Raw genomic sequence first — 15,085 nt, 5'->3', positions numbered from 1 at the left:
TACTATTCTGGTTTTGCTTATGAATGCGTTTTAAATACGGAAGAAACATTTCAGCGTTATATGCAGTTATATGCAGAATCAAAATATATATAAATTCACACAAAAAATACGTCTTTAAACACTAATTGTAAGATCTGCTTAGACTGAATATAGAGTTCTTCTTATTTGAAATTTGATTTATTTATATCGGTCGAATATTCGTTTTATTGTTTACAAAAAACAGATTTAACAGATTGTTTCTCTGTCTAAAACTACGAATCGAGAAACGAATTGCATCTTAGAGTAGCAATAAAAATGCGAAAAGCATTGCGATTAAAAAAGGATTACAACGTTGCGATGGTAAATGTGCAATGTTGTATAAGCGAAGTCGATAAAGAGCAAAAGAGCGGGTTGGAAAGAAGCGTAACGTAGAATCGATCGTTAGGTTAATTTGATCGTGTCTTTATGAGGGGACATTCAGAGGAAAGTATGAAATAGTTGCGGGAAGAAAAGGAAAGACGAAGATATAGGACGTGATATAACTCGAAAATGGTGTGGAGCAAGATGAGAGAGTGGATGAGAATCGAGAGATAGAGAAGAAAAAAGTGGGGAATCCCAAGCGACCAGAAGCGAAATGGCTGCAGCTGATGTACAAGATTAAAAAGTCTTTTCCCTTCGTGTTGGTTTGTGGTACTCTCTGTGGACCAGTGCGGCGGCACTTGTGCTTCGTTTTAAGTCCTGGAGTCCTCGTTGCCCCGATTCTTCGCTATTCTTCATTCGCTTCATTTTCTAAACAGAACCTCCGAGCTTCTCTCGCAGCGGTAAATCTACGATGACCCCGTATTTTACGATAAATACAGAGTTTGTCGGAATTGAATAAGTGCACGCGATCGGAGAAAATTTTTCCACTTACTTTAATCAATTACCAACTGTATCTCCTAACCGCACAATCGTGATTTGTATACGTACGATCGGCAATGAGTTATGCTCGAAAGTTATGTCCTCCTATTTTTGTCACTAAAAAGAATTACGACATATAACGCATATTATGGAATATAAATTTATCTATTCGTGTAATTTATATTAGGAGCTAATTTTATTCGTGATGTGAAATTCGTACAATTCACAATTGAGATCACAAATATAATCAAATTTAAATTTATTATAATTCATCAATAATACATTGTACCAAATAATTGCTTAATTTTGTTCATTGAATTATATTATTATTGACAAATAACTTTTTGTTTCAATGTAATGTATTGCACAGGTACATTTTAACAAAATATTTTGATAATTAATTTATTGATAACAAAGAATTATATGTATATATATATATATACACAAAATTAAAAATAATTTTTATGTTAATATTTAAGCATTAATAAAATATTAATAAAATAAATTGCTTAATTTGAAAATAAACAACGTTGTAATAAACGATTGTTTATTGGATCTCACAATCAGCCAAGTTATTTGGAAATTGTCAAATATATACATCGATTTTCAGAATAAGCAAACTATTGTTACTAAATATATGTATAGAAAAAATATTTTTGAATTCTAAAATAATTTTTGTAAGAGCAGCAAAAAAGTTTTCGTCAATGATGAGATCAAATTTTTTTGAAATTATACATATATGTTTAAACAATATGTTATTATACAATATGTTTAAACTTATAAACGTTAATTGCGTTAGACAATACTTATTACTTTAGCACTTTATAATGCTTTGCCATTTATAATGCTTATTTATTTATTATCTCTGCATTTGTCTCTTTTTACGCTATGGTGCTCAATTAATTAAGATAATTAGAAATTATTCCTTGAAAGTATTCTGCAAACGAATATATGCGAGATCTCAAGCGAATATAAAGTACTGCGCTAACTCAGTCATGATTAATAAATTATAAACAGCATCATGTCACCTAATTTTGCATATTTTTTAATTTTTTTTATATCACATTATACTCGAAGTAGCGTGCGATCGTTTCGCACATTACAAGAAATTACGGTAATTACTCGGCATTGCGCATTAGCGAGAAATTGCGGTGGTATAATTAAAAGAGATTTGCGCATCCCCCAACAAACGTAAATGGAAACGTTTCTAATGGTGGAGTGCTTTTTACGCTCTATTCATTCTCTAAGCACCGCGCGTCGCGCATCAGTATGTTGATTTATGCAGCGCGCAGGAAGATTAACATTTTTCCCTGGCTCTCCTCTCATTTGCATTAATCCTTCCGCGATAATAATTCACGTCGAAGGGCAATGATATTACCGGTCTCGCGCGTCTACACATACATGGTCCCCATGATACGCGAATCAAAGTAGCCCTGCTCACACTACTATCCGCTGCAATACTACACTATACTATATACGTGTAAAAGTAAATGTGTAAGAACAGATTTACAAAGCGTGACGCTTGTTCTCAGTACCATAAATACCAATCGCGTGTGCGACACACTGGTCCGCGTGTCTCACGTGACTATTTTACACTCCGCGAGCTGGCATAGATATTCAGATAAAATGCACCGGATATCATTAGTAGGGAAAACTCGAGGTGACATGCGACCGACGAAGATTACCGATGCATTTACGCAGAAACACAGCTTGCACCGTATTAAGCTTGTGCGTTGAATAAAAATTAAAGTACGAAAAACGAATTATATTAATTAAAAACGAATAATATTTTTTTAATAAAAATTATATATGATTAACTAATTATTTGATTAACTAATTGCGTATTTGATATACTAATTGCGATAAAATAAAATGATATAAATAATGCTCTCTATTGTCTCCTTTCTTTTTCGTCAAATATTTGTGGACAATTGTGAACATAAAATATAGCACGTATACAAATGTACAATTGTATTGACTGTTCCAATAACGATAAGATGGTAAAACTGAAAATATCTTTGTCAATATCAGCGCTTTGTTATCAGCAGTAACGTCGAACTGAAATTCGATTGAACTTGTCATAAAAAGTGAAATCATATTTGATGCTTCTGATATCATCACTCGAAGCTGGAGTAGATGAAGTAAATGGTGGTGGATATTTGAGAGTGATCATATTTAGTTTTATTGTTCCCTGTATTTGCACCTATACATAAAATTAATCCTCTATGCATTCCTGCGATCTCGTTGATTTATCAACAATGTTAGCCCAGCCATTTAATTGAAACTATTGTGAAATGTATTTTAAACGAACGTCATGATATATAGCATTTACCAATAACATATATGACGTGTCAAATTCAGTTTGACTCACAGACAGGTCACATGGATGATTTTGCGGTGTATCGAGTCAGATATTTTTGATATTTAAAGCAAGCAATATGCTTTCTGAAGCTATTTTAAATGCATGATATTTCAGTTTTGCATGATCAAAGTAACCGCAATATATTGTATAATAAAAAAAGAATTTATGAAGTTAGATACTCGCAAAACGTAAATATTTAACGCATGACACTCGAGATTTTTTTTTAATGCAAAAAAAGAACTGTTTAGCCATGAAAAATACTAAATGAGCCGAAGTGAGCGACACTTCTTTCAAGGGAGGAAAGAATCGGACGGATTTAAAAGTCCGTTTTTCGAATTACACGTTATTCGTGGCAAAGTTATTGCCAGCATTACCATTTAGAGTGATTAAAGATTCAGGAGATAGAATCGTTCTCGACTATTCCACGGTACATCGATCCGTTGCTTGGGTTAACCCCTTTCTTGAAGTCGCTTATACTAACTTTATCGCGTGGTTGAGATCACTCACCGTTCTTTCACTTCATTTTTTTCGCGTTCCCTTCTTTAGAGTATTCTCACACGCGGAACTCTCGATAAAACACCCCTTTACACAACCCCAATGTAGCCCGCAGTCTGGCCGTAGCGAATTTTCTGCCCGCTATTTTCTAGCTTATCACGACAGTCAACTTCATTTATTAAACGGACAACATCGGCCCCCTTTATCGTTTCGCATATTCCGTGGTTACGGCACCTCGAAACGATTAATTTTTCTTTACATTACGCTACCTTCATCGTCCTGGAACGAACTACTTATTAGATATTATCAAACACAATTTTATTTTTTATTAAACTATATCCATGAGATACGCATTCCATCGCACCATGATTTAATTAATTAATTTGTAAATACTCAATGACAAAAGAAAATATACTACGAATAAAATTAAAAACATTTCTTATTATTATTAACATTTTCTAAAAAAATTTGCAATACTCTTAACGCTGACATTCGGATGCTATTTAATTTTAACTCAAATTTTAATCTGTAAATTGATTATCGAATTTCTTCCATTATTAATTGGAAAATATTATTCGTGTAGAATTTCCCAGTTAATTGCTCTTTACTACAGCATTATAACATCGAAGAAATAAAATCTCGTAAAAACTTGATAACCTCTAGGAAAACTTTTAGAAAATTTAATGACATTTGATGACATTTATTTCATTGATGTAATATTGTAATGGATACCTTCGTGAAACTAAACGTCAATCAATTTATAAAATGTTATTCTATAACATATATGAAAGCAAACTTTGATGTTTATATTTGTATATATGTTAAATGATGTTGTTTTATTATACACAAAAAATAAAACAATACGACTCAATAAATTTATATATACATATATGGTTACAAAAATTTTCACTTAACGTAAACATGTTTTATGACACGTAAATATGAATGCATTGTTTTTATAAAAGTCGAGTTAAAAACATTGGATTTAAAAACAATTAAGTACGAAGCCATTATAAATGTATCAATTATGAGTATTTTCAAGATATTATAATGTAACAGATGTAACTTTTAAAAAGGAAATACTGAGAACTAAAAGAGAATAAAAAAAGGAAGAAACCATGAATTGTCAAAAGAGAATACCAAAAGAGAACTCTGAAAAATAATATCTGTCATAACCTGAGCTCCTCGACATTTCTCTTAATTCTTTAATATTCTTTTACTTTTACTATTTCTTCAAAATATACAATACGATATTATAATATAATATTATACATTCATATACTTTACATACTTCAGATGTATAATTTCTCTTATTCCAGGGAACAATTATTTTCTACTCTCATTCGGTTTACAAGAACTAATTGCAAGTTGGACACTCGCGTTTAACGCTAATACATTTGGAGTTACCAAAAACAGATGATGTACACCATGTACAAAACAATGATTAAATAATAGTATCTAGCCCAAGGGCTCCTGTCGAATTCGAGATCACGTTACGGACAAAGTTGCCGTGGAAACTTCTAACTGCAGTTAGCATTTGTGGGACAAATTTACCTCTGAGACCCGTACCTTCACGGATGAGTTCAGCTTAATGTTTGTCACGCGCGCTTTGACAAGAGTCATTTCATTCTCACTTACGTAAAACGTGACGGAATCGTTTGCATCGCCGCCATAAGTATCTGTCGGTTTCTCGCTGATGATTGTACCGTAAGCGATCTCCTTCTATCTTTAAAACACTTTGCGAACAGTCATTAGGAGGAATATCGGTCGCACGAGAAAAGTGTAGTCCAAATAGATAAGAGAAAAATGAATTCCTCGTGGAATTAACTTATATGAAATATTTTGAGAGAATCTCAAAAATAAAATTTATATAATATATCAACTTTATCTCGAGAGATTTAATAAAAAAAAGTGAAAGGGTGAAAAATACTCGAAAAGTTTTCGAGCTATTTTACAAGAGGGAAAGAGAGAGGGAGAGAGAGAGAGAGGATGAAGCTTAAACATTTTTCTAACATTGTTACAACATTATATTGCTACAATAATGTGCTGAATATAATACTTTGGCTTCCATTAAATTCATTACATTTTGATCATTTCATATCTTTCCATTTTTTTAGTTTCATTATTATCAATGTTTTTTATCAGGTGCGACGATAATAAAGAAGAATTATTTATACGAGTGCTATTACATAACATAATAATAACCGAAATATGTATGCATCATAGCACATATTTCGCATCGCATGATTTCGCTTTAGAGAAATTCCATGGCTACGAAAGGATGTACGTAATTAATTTGAATTCACTTGCGTCGGGTGAGCACAATGCCGCGCGGAAAACTGTCCGATCGATTTTGCCGTGCTAATTTACTTTCACATCCAGGCTCGTATTCGTATTTATTCGAGGCAGTTTTTTTCACGAACAATGAACCATCTTCCTTGTTCTTTTTCTCTTAGCACGCGTGATTATAACCCCGCGATTGTTTTGCCCGAAACGCAACCACCAATACTCACTACCAATTCTCTTGAGCTATCAGAGAGTTGAAAGAAACGCACAAAATCGCCAGAATCGAATTAGTTCACCGACAATTTGATACACTTCGCACGAAGCAGTGTTTGTGACCAAGAAATGTGTTTTCCATCGATTCACTCCAAACGCTTTTCCATTTACGACTGCCCTAATGTGATTTATCCCACTGCAGCTTCCGCATGGATACGTGGTGGCAACTCAATGTCTGTTAGAAACTAGCTTTGCTCTGACACGATTTTTTACAACTAAACGATTCGATTAGTTCACTCCGCAATGTTGCATTGATTTACGATACTATATATACACACACACACACACATATATATATATATATATATATATATATATATATATATATCTGTGGGTCTTTCACCTGCAAAATCGTTTGCAATTTCTACAAAATTAATATCATTGTAATTTTTACAATTGAATCACTTATACTGCAATTGATTAGACAAATTGATGGCAGCCTTCAAACATTGCTTATCTATGTATCTGAATTCGGTTCCTTGATCGAAGTTCCAATTAATCAAATCTAATTATAGTTAGTGCCCTAGAGCTATGCTTAAATAACTGCTTGAAATCTATTACTAATTAACTTCCGAAGTTAAGATCCAAATAAAGATTGAATGGAAATTTTCATCATTGGCCGTAACATGTAAAATAAGAAATTTAGCGTAACAAATTTATTCCGTAAACAGTTGAACAAAATTTATATCAAATAACTCAGTAATGTGATATAAAGCACCGAGAATTCATTCATTTCATTATCAAACGAAATGCCACTGATGCAGCATTTAAGCGGGGTTTACGCGAAACGAGGTAAATCGTAAAATAAATAATGCATTATTAAATGCAGAATATTTATATCGTATGCATAGTGGTTTTCCTAACACAGAATCCAAAGGTTACGTTGTATTAGTGAAGTATCATTCTTGATTTATGATACCAATGTAAACGAACACTTATATCGGAGAATTGAACCAGTTTAACCAAACACACATTAATTTTTATATTTAAACAAAAGATATTTATTAACTTATTTTATATAAATAAAGAACTTATATACATATATATATAATTCTGTATTTCAAGTTATTTATTTACTGTAAAACTTTAGTGAAAAAATTAGTAAAAAAATTATAGAAAATCTCTAAAATGGATAATAAGCAAAGCATTGATTTAAAATGCAAGTGAATCTCCATCCTTTCAATGTTTATCAATAATTTTTAAACTTTTTTCATAATATTTAATAAACATTGGTTATAATAATAATAAATTTAAAATTTGCATTTAATTTATCAACTACCTTTAAAGACAACAAATATATGCGAATGCACATAATACTGCCAAAATATGTATATAATTATGTCAACATCTTTTTGTATGTTGTACTTTTTATGGCGCATCACTGAGTTTTCATGCTATTTTGGCGTGGAAAACCAATAATATACACACATACAAACGCGCGCACACACACACACATACACGCGCGCGCGCGCGCGCAACTTTGTGACTCTAAAATTTGGATGGTAATAACGAGAAAAAATGACAAAGATAATCGATTAGGAGAATAATGATACACAATTGTGATATTTGAAGAAGAATCAAGTTCACATATCTTTATTCTAGAAGAAGAACAGCTATTTTCATATTCGTTAATATTAAAAACGGGGTTGTAACTACTTGTAAAATTTAATACGAAAATATTGCAAAAATTAAGTTTCACCTTTGTTGCAAAATTTTGCCTTTAATTACGAGACCAGTTACGTAGAATGGCATGCACGATGTTATCGATTTCTATTGACACGCAATTTGTGCTATGGAATTTGAATAAGGTATTCGATAACCTTCGATTAAGGTACACAGAGTGTCTTTGAAAAGACGGCTATGATAAATTTTAGCAAATTCACTACTTTTATTTATTCAGTATCGCATATTACATCATCGAAGTTATAGGATAGGATAACTTCTTTCAATATATACTGAAACATTTTAAATTTATAGCATCTTTGTCGCTTGCAATTGATAAAAAAGTGTCAATATTAAACTATAACAATAAATATACTCATGTGTGTGTGTGTATATATATATATATATATATATATTATATACAAAAATAAAATATTAATATCTATTATAAAATGCATATAGAGAATGTTTCTAATCTCTCTCTATCTCGAAATTGTTTATTCAATTATAAATTCATTCATGTAAGTGGAATTGATTTTTTCTTCGTTTTATTTTTTTATTTCTATGTTTAATATCAAATGTCTTGAAATTGAGCTTAATATTAAAGTCCTTTTGAAATTTACTTAGAAAAGGTTCAGTCGTCCATTTACGCTCCTGAACTTAGCTTCCCGAACCTCATTAATCTTTAATGTTCTCTAATTAAGTATTCCATTAAAATTTTGTTAAGAAAAAGTTAATCTCAAATTGATCAAAGAATTTGTGATTCTAAAAGGGAATACTGAAGTGATATTCATAATTTCATATTATACTTTCATATATATTAGGTGTTGGAATTAATTCGTAGCGTTTTACAAGTGATGGGAAGTACTTTCATTAATGTATTTTTTAATGCTCATGTGAAATAAATAACATTCTTTCATTAAAAAACGCTACGAATTAATTCCAACACCTAATATATAAAAGTATAATATGAAATTATGAATATATATATATATGTATATATATATATATATATATATATATATATATATATATATATCAATAATATATCAATTATTGCACTGCATTATATTCATTTATTACATAAATCATATAAATTAAATATGAAAAGTGTATAGAAATTAATACTTTTATCTATCCGTATCTATTTCTATACATACTTTTCTATCTCTTATTAAAAAAAAAATAGTTTCTGTAAGTATAATGGTGATCTTTTGTGCGAATACATCATTAATAGTGTAAGTGTAACTTCAGTTTCTGAAAATGGTTTCTCCACTAGAACTGATGTATAAAATGACAAGCTTTATGACCATATAAAAAATGTATGAAAAAGTTGGAAGCAGAGAGAGAGAGAGAAAGAGAGAGAGAGAGAGAAAGAGAAAAAGAGAGAAAACTAGGTAGTAAATTACAAATCAGATTTTAAAGACAAACAGTTTAAAAAATCCATAAATCATCAGTAGCATTTAATACTACTGTCTAAGCTGTCAAATGTATTTATTGATAATAATATATGATAGTTGAAAAGAGTATCAACTTTTTAACTGAGGTTCTAACCACACTCATAAATAAAGTTTTATATACGAGTTTCATATTGCTTTTTTTATTATATGATACGTATTATTGCTTTCGGCATAATTACAAAAAATATACCGGTGATCGAATTTTATTCTTTCGCATCATAAGCCAAACATAAATAGAAATAATATATTCATAATAAATATTTACATTTTTAGGTATGTTTCTTTGTGATTTATGAACATCACATGAGAATCAATAAATGTGTTTATTTAAAAGATATTATATTTTCCATGTGGAGATAGAAATAATTCTGAGCGTAATGCTCACAACATGAATCTGTATTTATAATTAAAGAAAAATGTACAGAAATATCACACAAAAATTCATAACGGAACTTATATTAAGCATGTTAAATAACAAATTACATGTACGTTGATTATGAGTAAGAATGAGATTATAAGATTTTAAACATACCGCAATCGGTTTCGGCACAAGTCCTGCAAAGCTGCGTTGTCGCTCTACCACATGTAGTATAGTAGCGCAATAAGCATAATTAAATAGACTGTGTGCACATAATTATGCCCATAGTGCATCTCAGCGATTACAAAGCGAAATATACGTTGTGCGGCAACGTACAGAAACGTACAGAAACGATGGCCAGCTTCTATTTACACTAAACGTGGAGAACGCAAAGCTCCTCTCTCTGCAATTTATCAACTGACCTATTTCCTAAAACCATGCGAATTAAACGTGCGTTGAGGGATTGAAACTCGACAGACTTCAGACAGCGATTTTCCATTTAACACACCTTGATACTTTTCCGAAACATTATTGTTAACGAAAATTACGTATTATTCGAAATCAGCGTGTCAGATTTGATAATATTTTAGCATACTTAGGAGGTAATAGGCTATTTTGAATTGAAGGCGTAGAAAAATTTATGAAAATACAAATCCTATCTTCCAAATTAGATATCGATTATCAACAGACAAACTCATTCATCTTTTCGTAATTAATGGTAGGATAGGAGTCTATTAAAAATGTCATTGCAATAAAAATATCTTAACGGTAAAAAATATATGTTGTCTTTGAGAAGTAGGGTGACTTAACTTGCTGGTTATAAATGGTATGTGAGAAAAAATACATCCCAGCGCGGGCGCCTTATGAGTGGGCGCTACAACGTATAGGTGAAAATGAGCACGTTATAGTTACAAGACTCACCTTTTTTTTATGCGAGATTTTTATGGATAAGGGTAAACGGTGGTCGGAGATGTTCATTGAAAGTCATTGAGAAGCAAATGCCAGTGAAAATTTTTGCAACGAGTAGGAGGTGAGAAAAAAGTAGCATCATCTTAGAAAGGCTTAAATAAAGCCTTTAATTCTTTATTCGACTTTGTCTCTAAATATCATGCCTAGCGAGGCATGTTTCTTATTAGCTCTTGTCACGGTTGCTAATTATCTGTATAATTAGCACAAACCTTCTTGTGGAGAGAATAATCTGACACCGAGGAGTATCCTTGGCTGCCTCAGATGCGAAAGGATCTGCGGTAAAGAAGGATGAGAAGAGCGGGGGTGTATCTGCCCCTCGTTAATCGGCATTTAAAAATAACGAGCAAGACGAGCGCGCGAGCAGCAACGATGCTCATATTTCCGGATAACCGGATAACGGTCGGAAATCGAAGGAAACGCGAGACAACGGATTCAAATTACCCGGAAGATTTGCGATGTGCACGGACATTAATTTTCTTGAGATTTTCTTAGTATGTAAAAAAAGGATCAATGAAGGTGATTTTATGGGATACACTAGATTTCGTACATCCTTTGATCGTACAATTAATTTTAAGTCGGTTTTTCTTGAAATTTAAACTGTTATTTTTTGCATGATATTAATTAAACTGTTTTAAACTATACATATAAGTGAGATCGAAATGTGTTTATCATTATAATATAAATTATATCATTATATCGACATATTTTCAATCGGCCGTGTAAGTACGTATTATTACATTTTAAATTCTGTAAATAATTACAGAAAACAAAAATTCTCGTTGACAATATTGTACTTGCGCGCCACTTCCATTTGTTCACTTGGATAAAAGTAAAATGTCTGTCAGTGTTTATGTCAAAATAGCGATCATAACCGAGAGAAAAGGAAAAAAAAGAGAAAGAACGAGATATTACTATAATATAATATTAATATATATTAACGTTATATTATATGATATATGATATTGTGTGATTACGTTGCGCGCATTGCATGTTAGAATGAAAGATGCGTAATTGTATTATTATCAAAAATGAAATAATTTGCTCTATGTTACATACATAAAGTGTAAATCAACAGATGGTATCTCAACACCTCGAGTATATACATATATTTACATATAAATCAAACATATGAACATATATATTATTCTTTCATTTTCCTTTTCTTTCACTTTTATTAAAAAGTTTCATTTTTTATACCACTCGATAGAGCAAAATTTCCAATTTTAAGAATCTGATATTTTAATTGCGGTACGATGATTTTTAACAGAGTTATGAGTAATCAAAATCAGAACGCTCTTTTATTTAATCCGCGTGTAACAAAACGTCGTAGAAACATGTTTTAAAAACGAATTTTTAGGAAAAATTTTAAATTTTCAAATAGTCGAAAATTTCGCTACGAATATGTTTTGTATATAATTTTGAGCTAATAAAATACTGCTGAACTTTCTGAACAACTTATTTGAAAATAATTGGTCATATTGTTGAGTAATTTGTGACACTACAGGCGATATATATACATATATATATATATATATATATATGTATACACATACATATATTTCCCCAAATGTTAATAGATAATCTCATATACGGTAACGCGGTGAATGTGCTAATGTGTGATGTGCATATGATTATCTAATATGTTTGTTTAACCCTCAACTACATGAGTGAGTCATTTGGAAATTTTAGTCGGCTGCTATTTTTGTGCTGTTAATATTGCAGAGTTGAAGTGAGAAGGTAAAAAAGTTTGGAACCTTTCTCTGTCGATCGCTATGATGCAATTGTGTTATTTGACACTAATTGTGATGCAATAAAAGTTTGGCTTGGATGACTTGAGCCGTCAAATATAAATTCGATTTTTGTCGAAAGTGAAAATTCGTTTTTAGTAAGTGTTTAATAAGTGTTTATTAGTGCTGTATTCAAGTATATGTGCTGTCTCTCTCTCTCTCTCTCTCTCTCTCTCTCTCTCTCTCTCTCTCTCTCTCTCTGTCTTTCTTTTTCTTCTTATAATTAAAACATATATTTATTGCTAGAAAATTTTTGCGTCTTGGTGAAATGATTGCTCTATTTTTTCGGAGTTATAAAATCGTTAATAAATAATGTCGAAATCATTACATATTTAATATAAAATATTTTCATTGCATTTTTTTTTTTATAAAAAGAAAATACCTGCCATACCTCCAATATCATTTTTTTCGAGCATGTATATAAAAATGCTCCCATTTCAGTCGCGCAAATTATACTTTTTGGAATGAATCAATATTTGTTAAAATATTGTAACAAATTAAAATTTTTAACTTTAAAGAAATTTAAAATGACATTTTAATAAAATTTTCTATTATAGTTTAAAAGTATCATCTCCGCGCGTAATTATTGCACATGTATTCTTATTATTCATAATGTAAAAGGATTAGTAGTTTAACAGTATTAAAGAACAGGATTAGCTTCTCATTAAGTCTAAAGTAACTCGAAACTAGCTCCGAGCCAAACAAGTAAGCCTTTCGATAGAGCGCAAATCTCAGCTCTAAATTTGGCAATTTATGCTTTAATGAATACGCACTTTCAACATGCAGTCTACTATTCAATAGAGAAACCTGAATTCGTGTCATTCTATGACATGGCTAATGATGCTTGTAACATTTGTAACTGTTAGAATAACAGTTACAACTTAAAACTAAAATCTAATTCAGAAGCAGAATACCTTAACAATAACTCAATTATAATAACTTACTGTCTAGTAGCTATGACTTAACTAAAATATAAATTACTGAAACAATGGGAAAGGACCTGACTTATCGCGCAGTCTCTTAGTAATCTTTTGCTCATTGGAAATGTCAGAAACTTTAATGTGCTTTGCACATTACATACTGTAGATAATTGAATAGCAATGATATTTACGAAAATAATTTTGAACTTGCAAATAATAATAACTGTTTTATTGTAGTATAATCAACTATAAATTCTAAATGATATGTGTGTAAAACAAAAAGTACTCTATGTATATCTGCATTTAAATTTGCGACGCTTGCAAATATCTACTATTATATAAGTGGCAAATATCTACTATTATATTGAGGTGGACAATTTTCGCTATCGTATAATTAATAAAATGTGCATAATTAATAAAATACATATAAATAATGTTTTACGTTCGAAGTAGTGCCTCGCCTTCCGTGATCAGTAATTAGATTTTGATTTTATTTTCTCCTCTAAATTTATCGTTTTATCTTCGGTTATTTTAGAGACTGACGATTACGCGAATCAACGACAAAGTACGTTAATCGGTGAAATGGCTGTGAAAGTGGATGCATTTAATACGTTATTTGATGAAAAGCGTGCACTGTGCAGCCTATGCCATCACTGATCAGCCGCTTGATGGTATCTTTACGGTTTGTTAGATGGTCACGGGTCATCGCTGTCTGCCGATGATGAGCGACCCATTTGCGGCAGAGTGAACACCGTGTCGAACGGTTATGATCGAATACAGCTATACCGAATGCATTTGAATTCACAACATCTTCCAAATAAACCTTCCTTTGAAATATTTCCAAGTCGTATATTATTCATTAGATCTCCAAAATATTTAAATAATACTTAATCTAATTGGAATGTAACGTTTATTTTGGTCACATGAATACATCGTTCTTGACAAATAGTTCTGTTGATTGTAACATTAAGGTTCCAATATGCACTACTAGTACTGAAAATCTATAGTATACGTAACGTGATAGATTTTCAGTACTTCAGTGTATATCGTAACATCGCCTAAGTAAAATGAACAGATGCAAACCAATTGAAAAGTACTCGTATACCATGAAAAAAGTATATTTACTTTCCAACTTTTACTTTTCACGGAAAAGTTCGAGAAAAAAATTTCGTATTTTCTATATAAATTTTTCTTTTTTACAAACAAAAGCTTTTTAAAACATCAAGTTTGTGTTCATTTACTTTTTGTATGCATCTCTTCTTAATATATCTTGCTTTAGGCATAAAATAAATCCCGCCTGTTAAAAATACTATATATCCCAAATAGATAGGATATACAAGACAATAAACAAAGAATACAAGAGCAAAGTACTTATATATTTTATTATACATATTTTACTCTTCTATACTCATGTATCATGAAATAATCACTTAGTCTTTTGCTACAGTAATCATTTTATGTAGATTATAATTTATGATAGCGCTACTTAACACAGTGACAAATCAATTCAATTCACAATAATTTCATTAATATTAAAAGTAAGAAACTGAAATCATAACACAATTCTAATGTAAAATAAAAGCATGTAACAGAGTAGTTGCGAAAAAATTATCCACACTCCTTCTATTTTTTCT

At 30.9% G+C, this 15,085-nt stretch overlaps 1 protein-coding gene and 1 long non-coding RNA gene across 3 annotated transcripts in view; one reads left to right on the top strand and one right to left on the bottom strand.

Annotated features, from left to right (window-relative positions):
* The window catches only part of Octalpha2R (alpha2-adrenergic-like octopamine receptor), a 102,771-nt gene that overhangs the window by 59,218 nt on the left and 28,468 nt on the right, over positions 1-15,085 (top strand). The window lies entirely within an intron of this gene.
* LOC147909792 (uncharacterized) overlaps positions 156-15,085 on the bottom strand; it is a 114,362-nt gene continuing 99,432 nt past the window's right edge. For both annotated transcript variants that reach the window (XR_015545241.1, XR_015545240.1), the window contains 2 exons: positions 893-996; positions 156-806 (listed from right to left, as the gene is read on the bottom strand). This is a non-coding gene — a long non-coding RNA (uncharacterized LOC147909792). The remainder of the gene's footprint in view (positions 807-892; positions 997-15,085) is intronic.

The sequence above is a fragment of the Acromyrmex echinatior genome, chromosome 5 (genome assembly GCF_024713525.1).
Source record: "Acromyrmex echinatior isolate Ae372 chromosome 5, ASM2471352v2, whole genome shotgun sequence".
NCBI lineage: Eukaryota > Metazoa > Arthropoda > Insecta > Hymenoptera > Formicidae > Acromyrmex > Acromyrmex echinatior.
The sequence above is the reverse complement of the archived record's forward strand: the minus strand, read 5'-3'. Positions and strand labels throughout refer to the sequence as shown.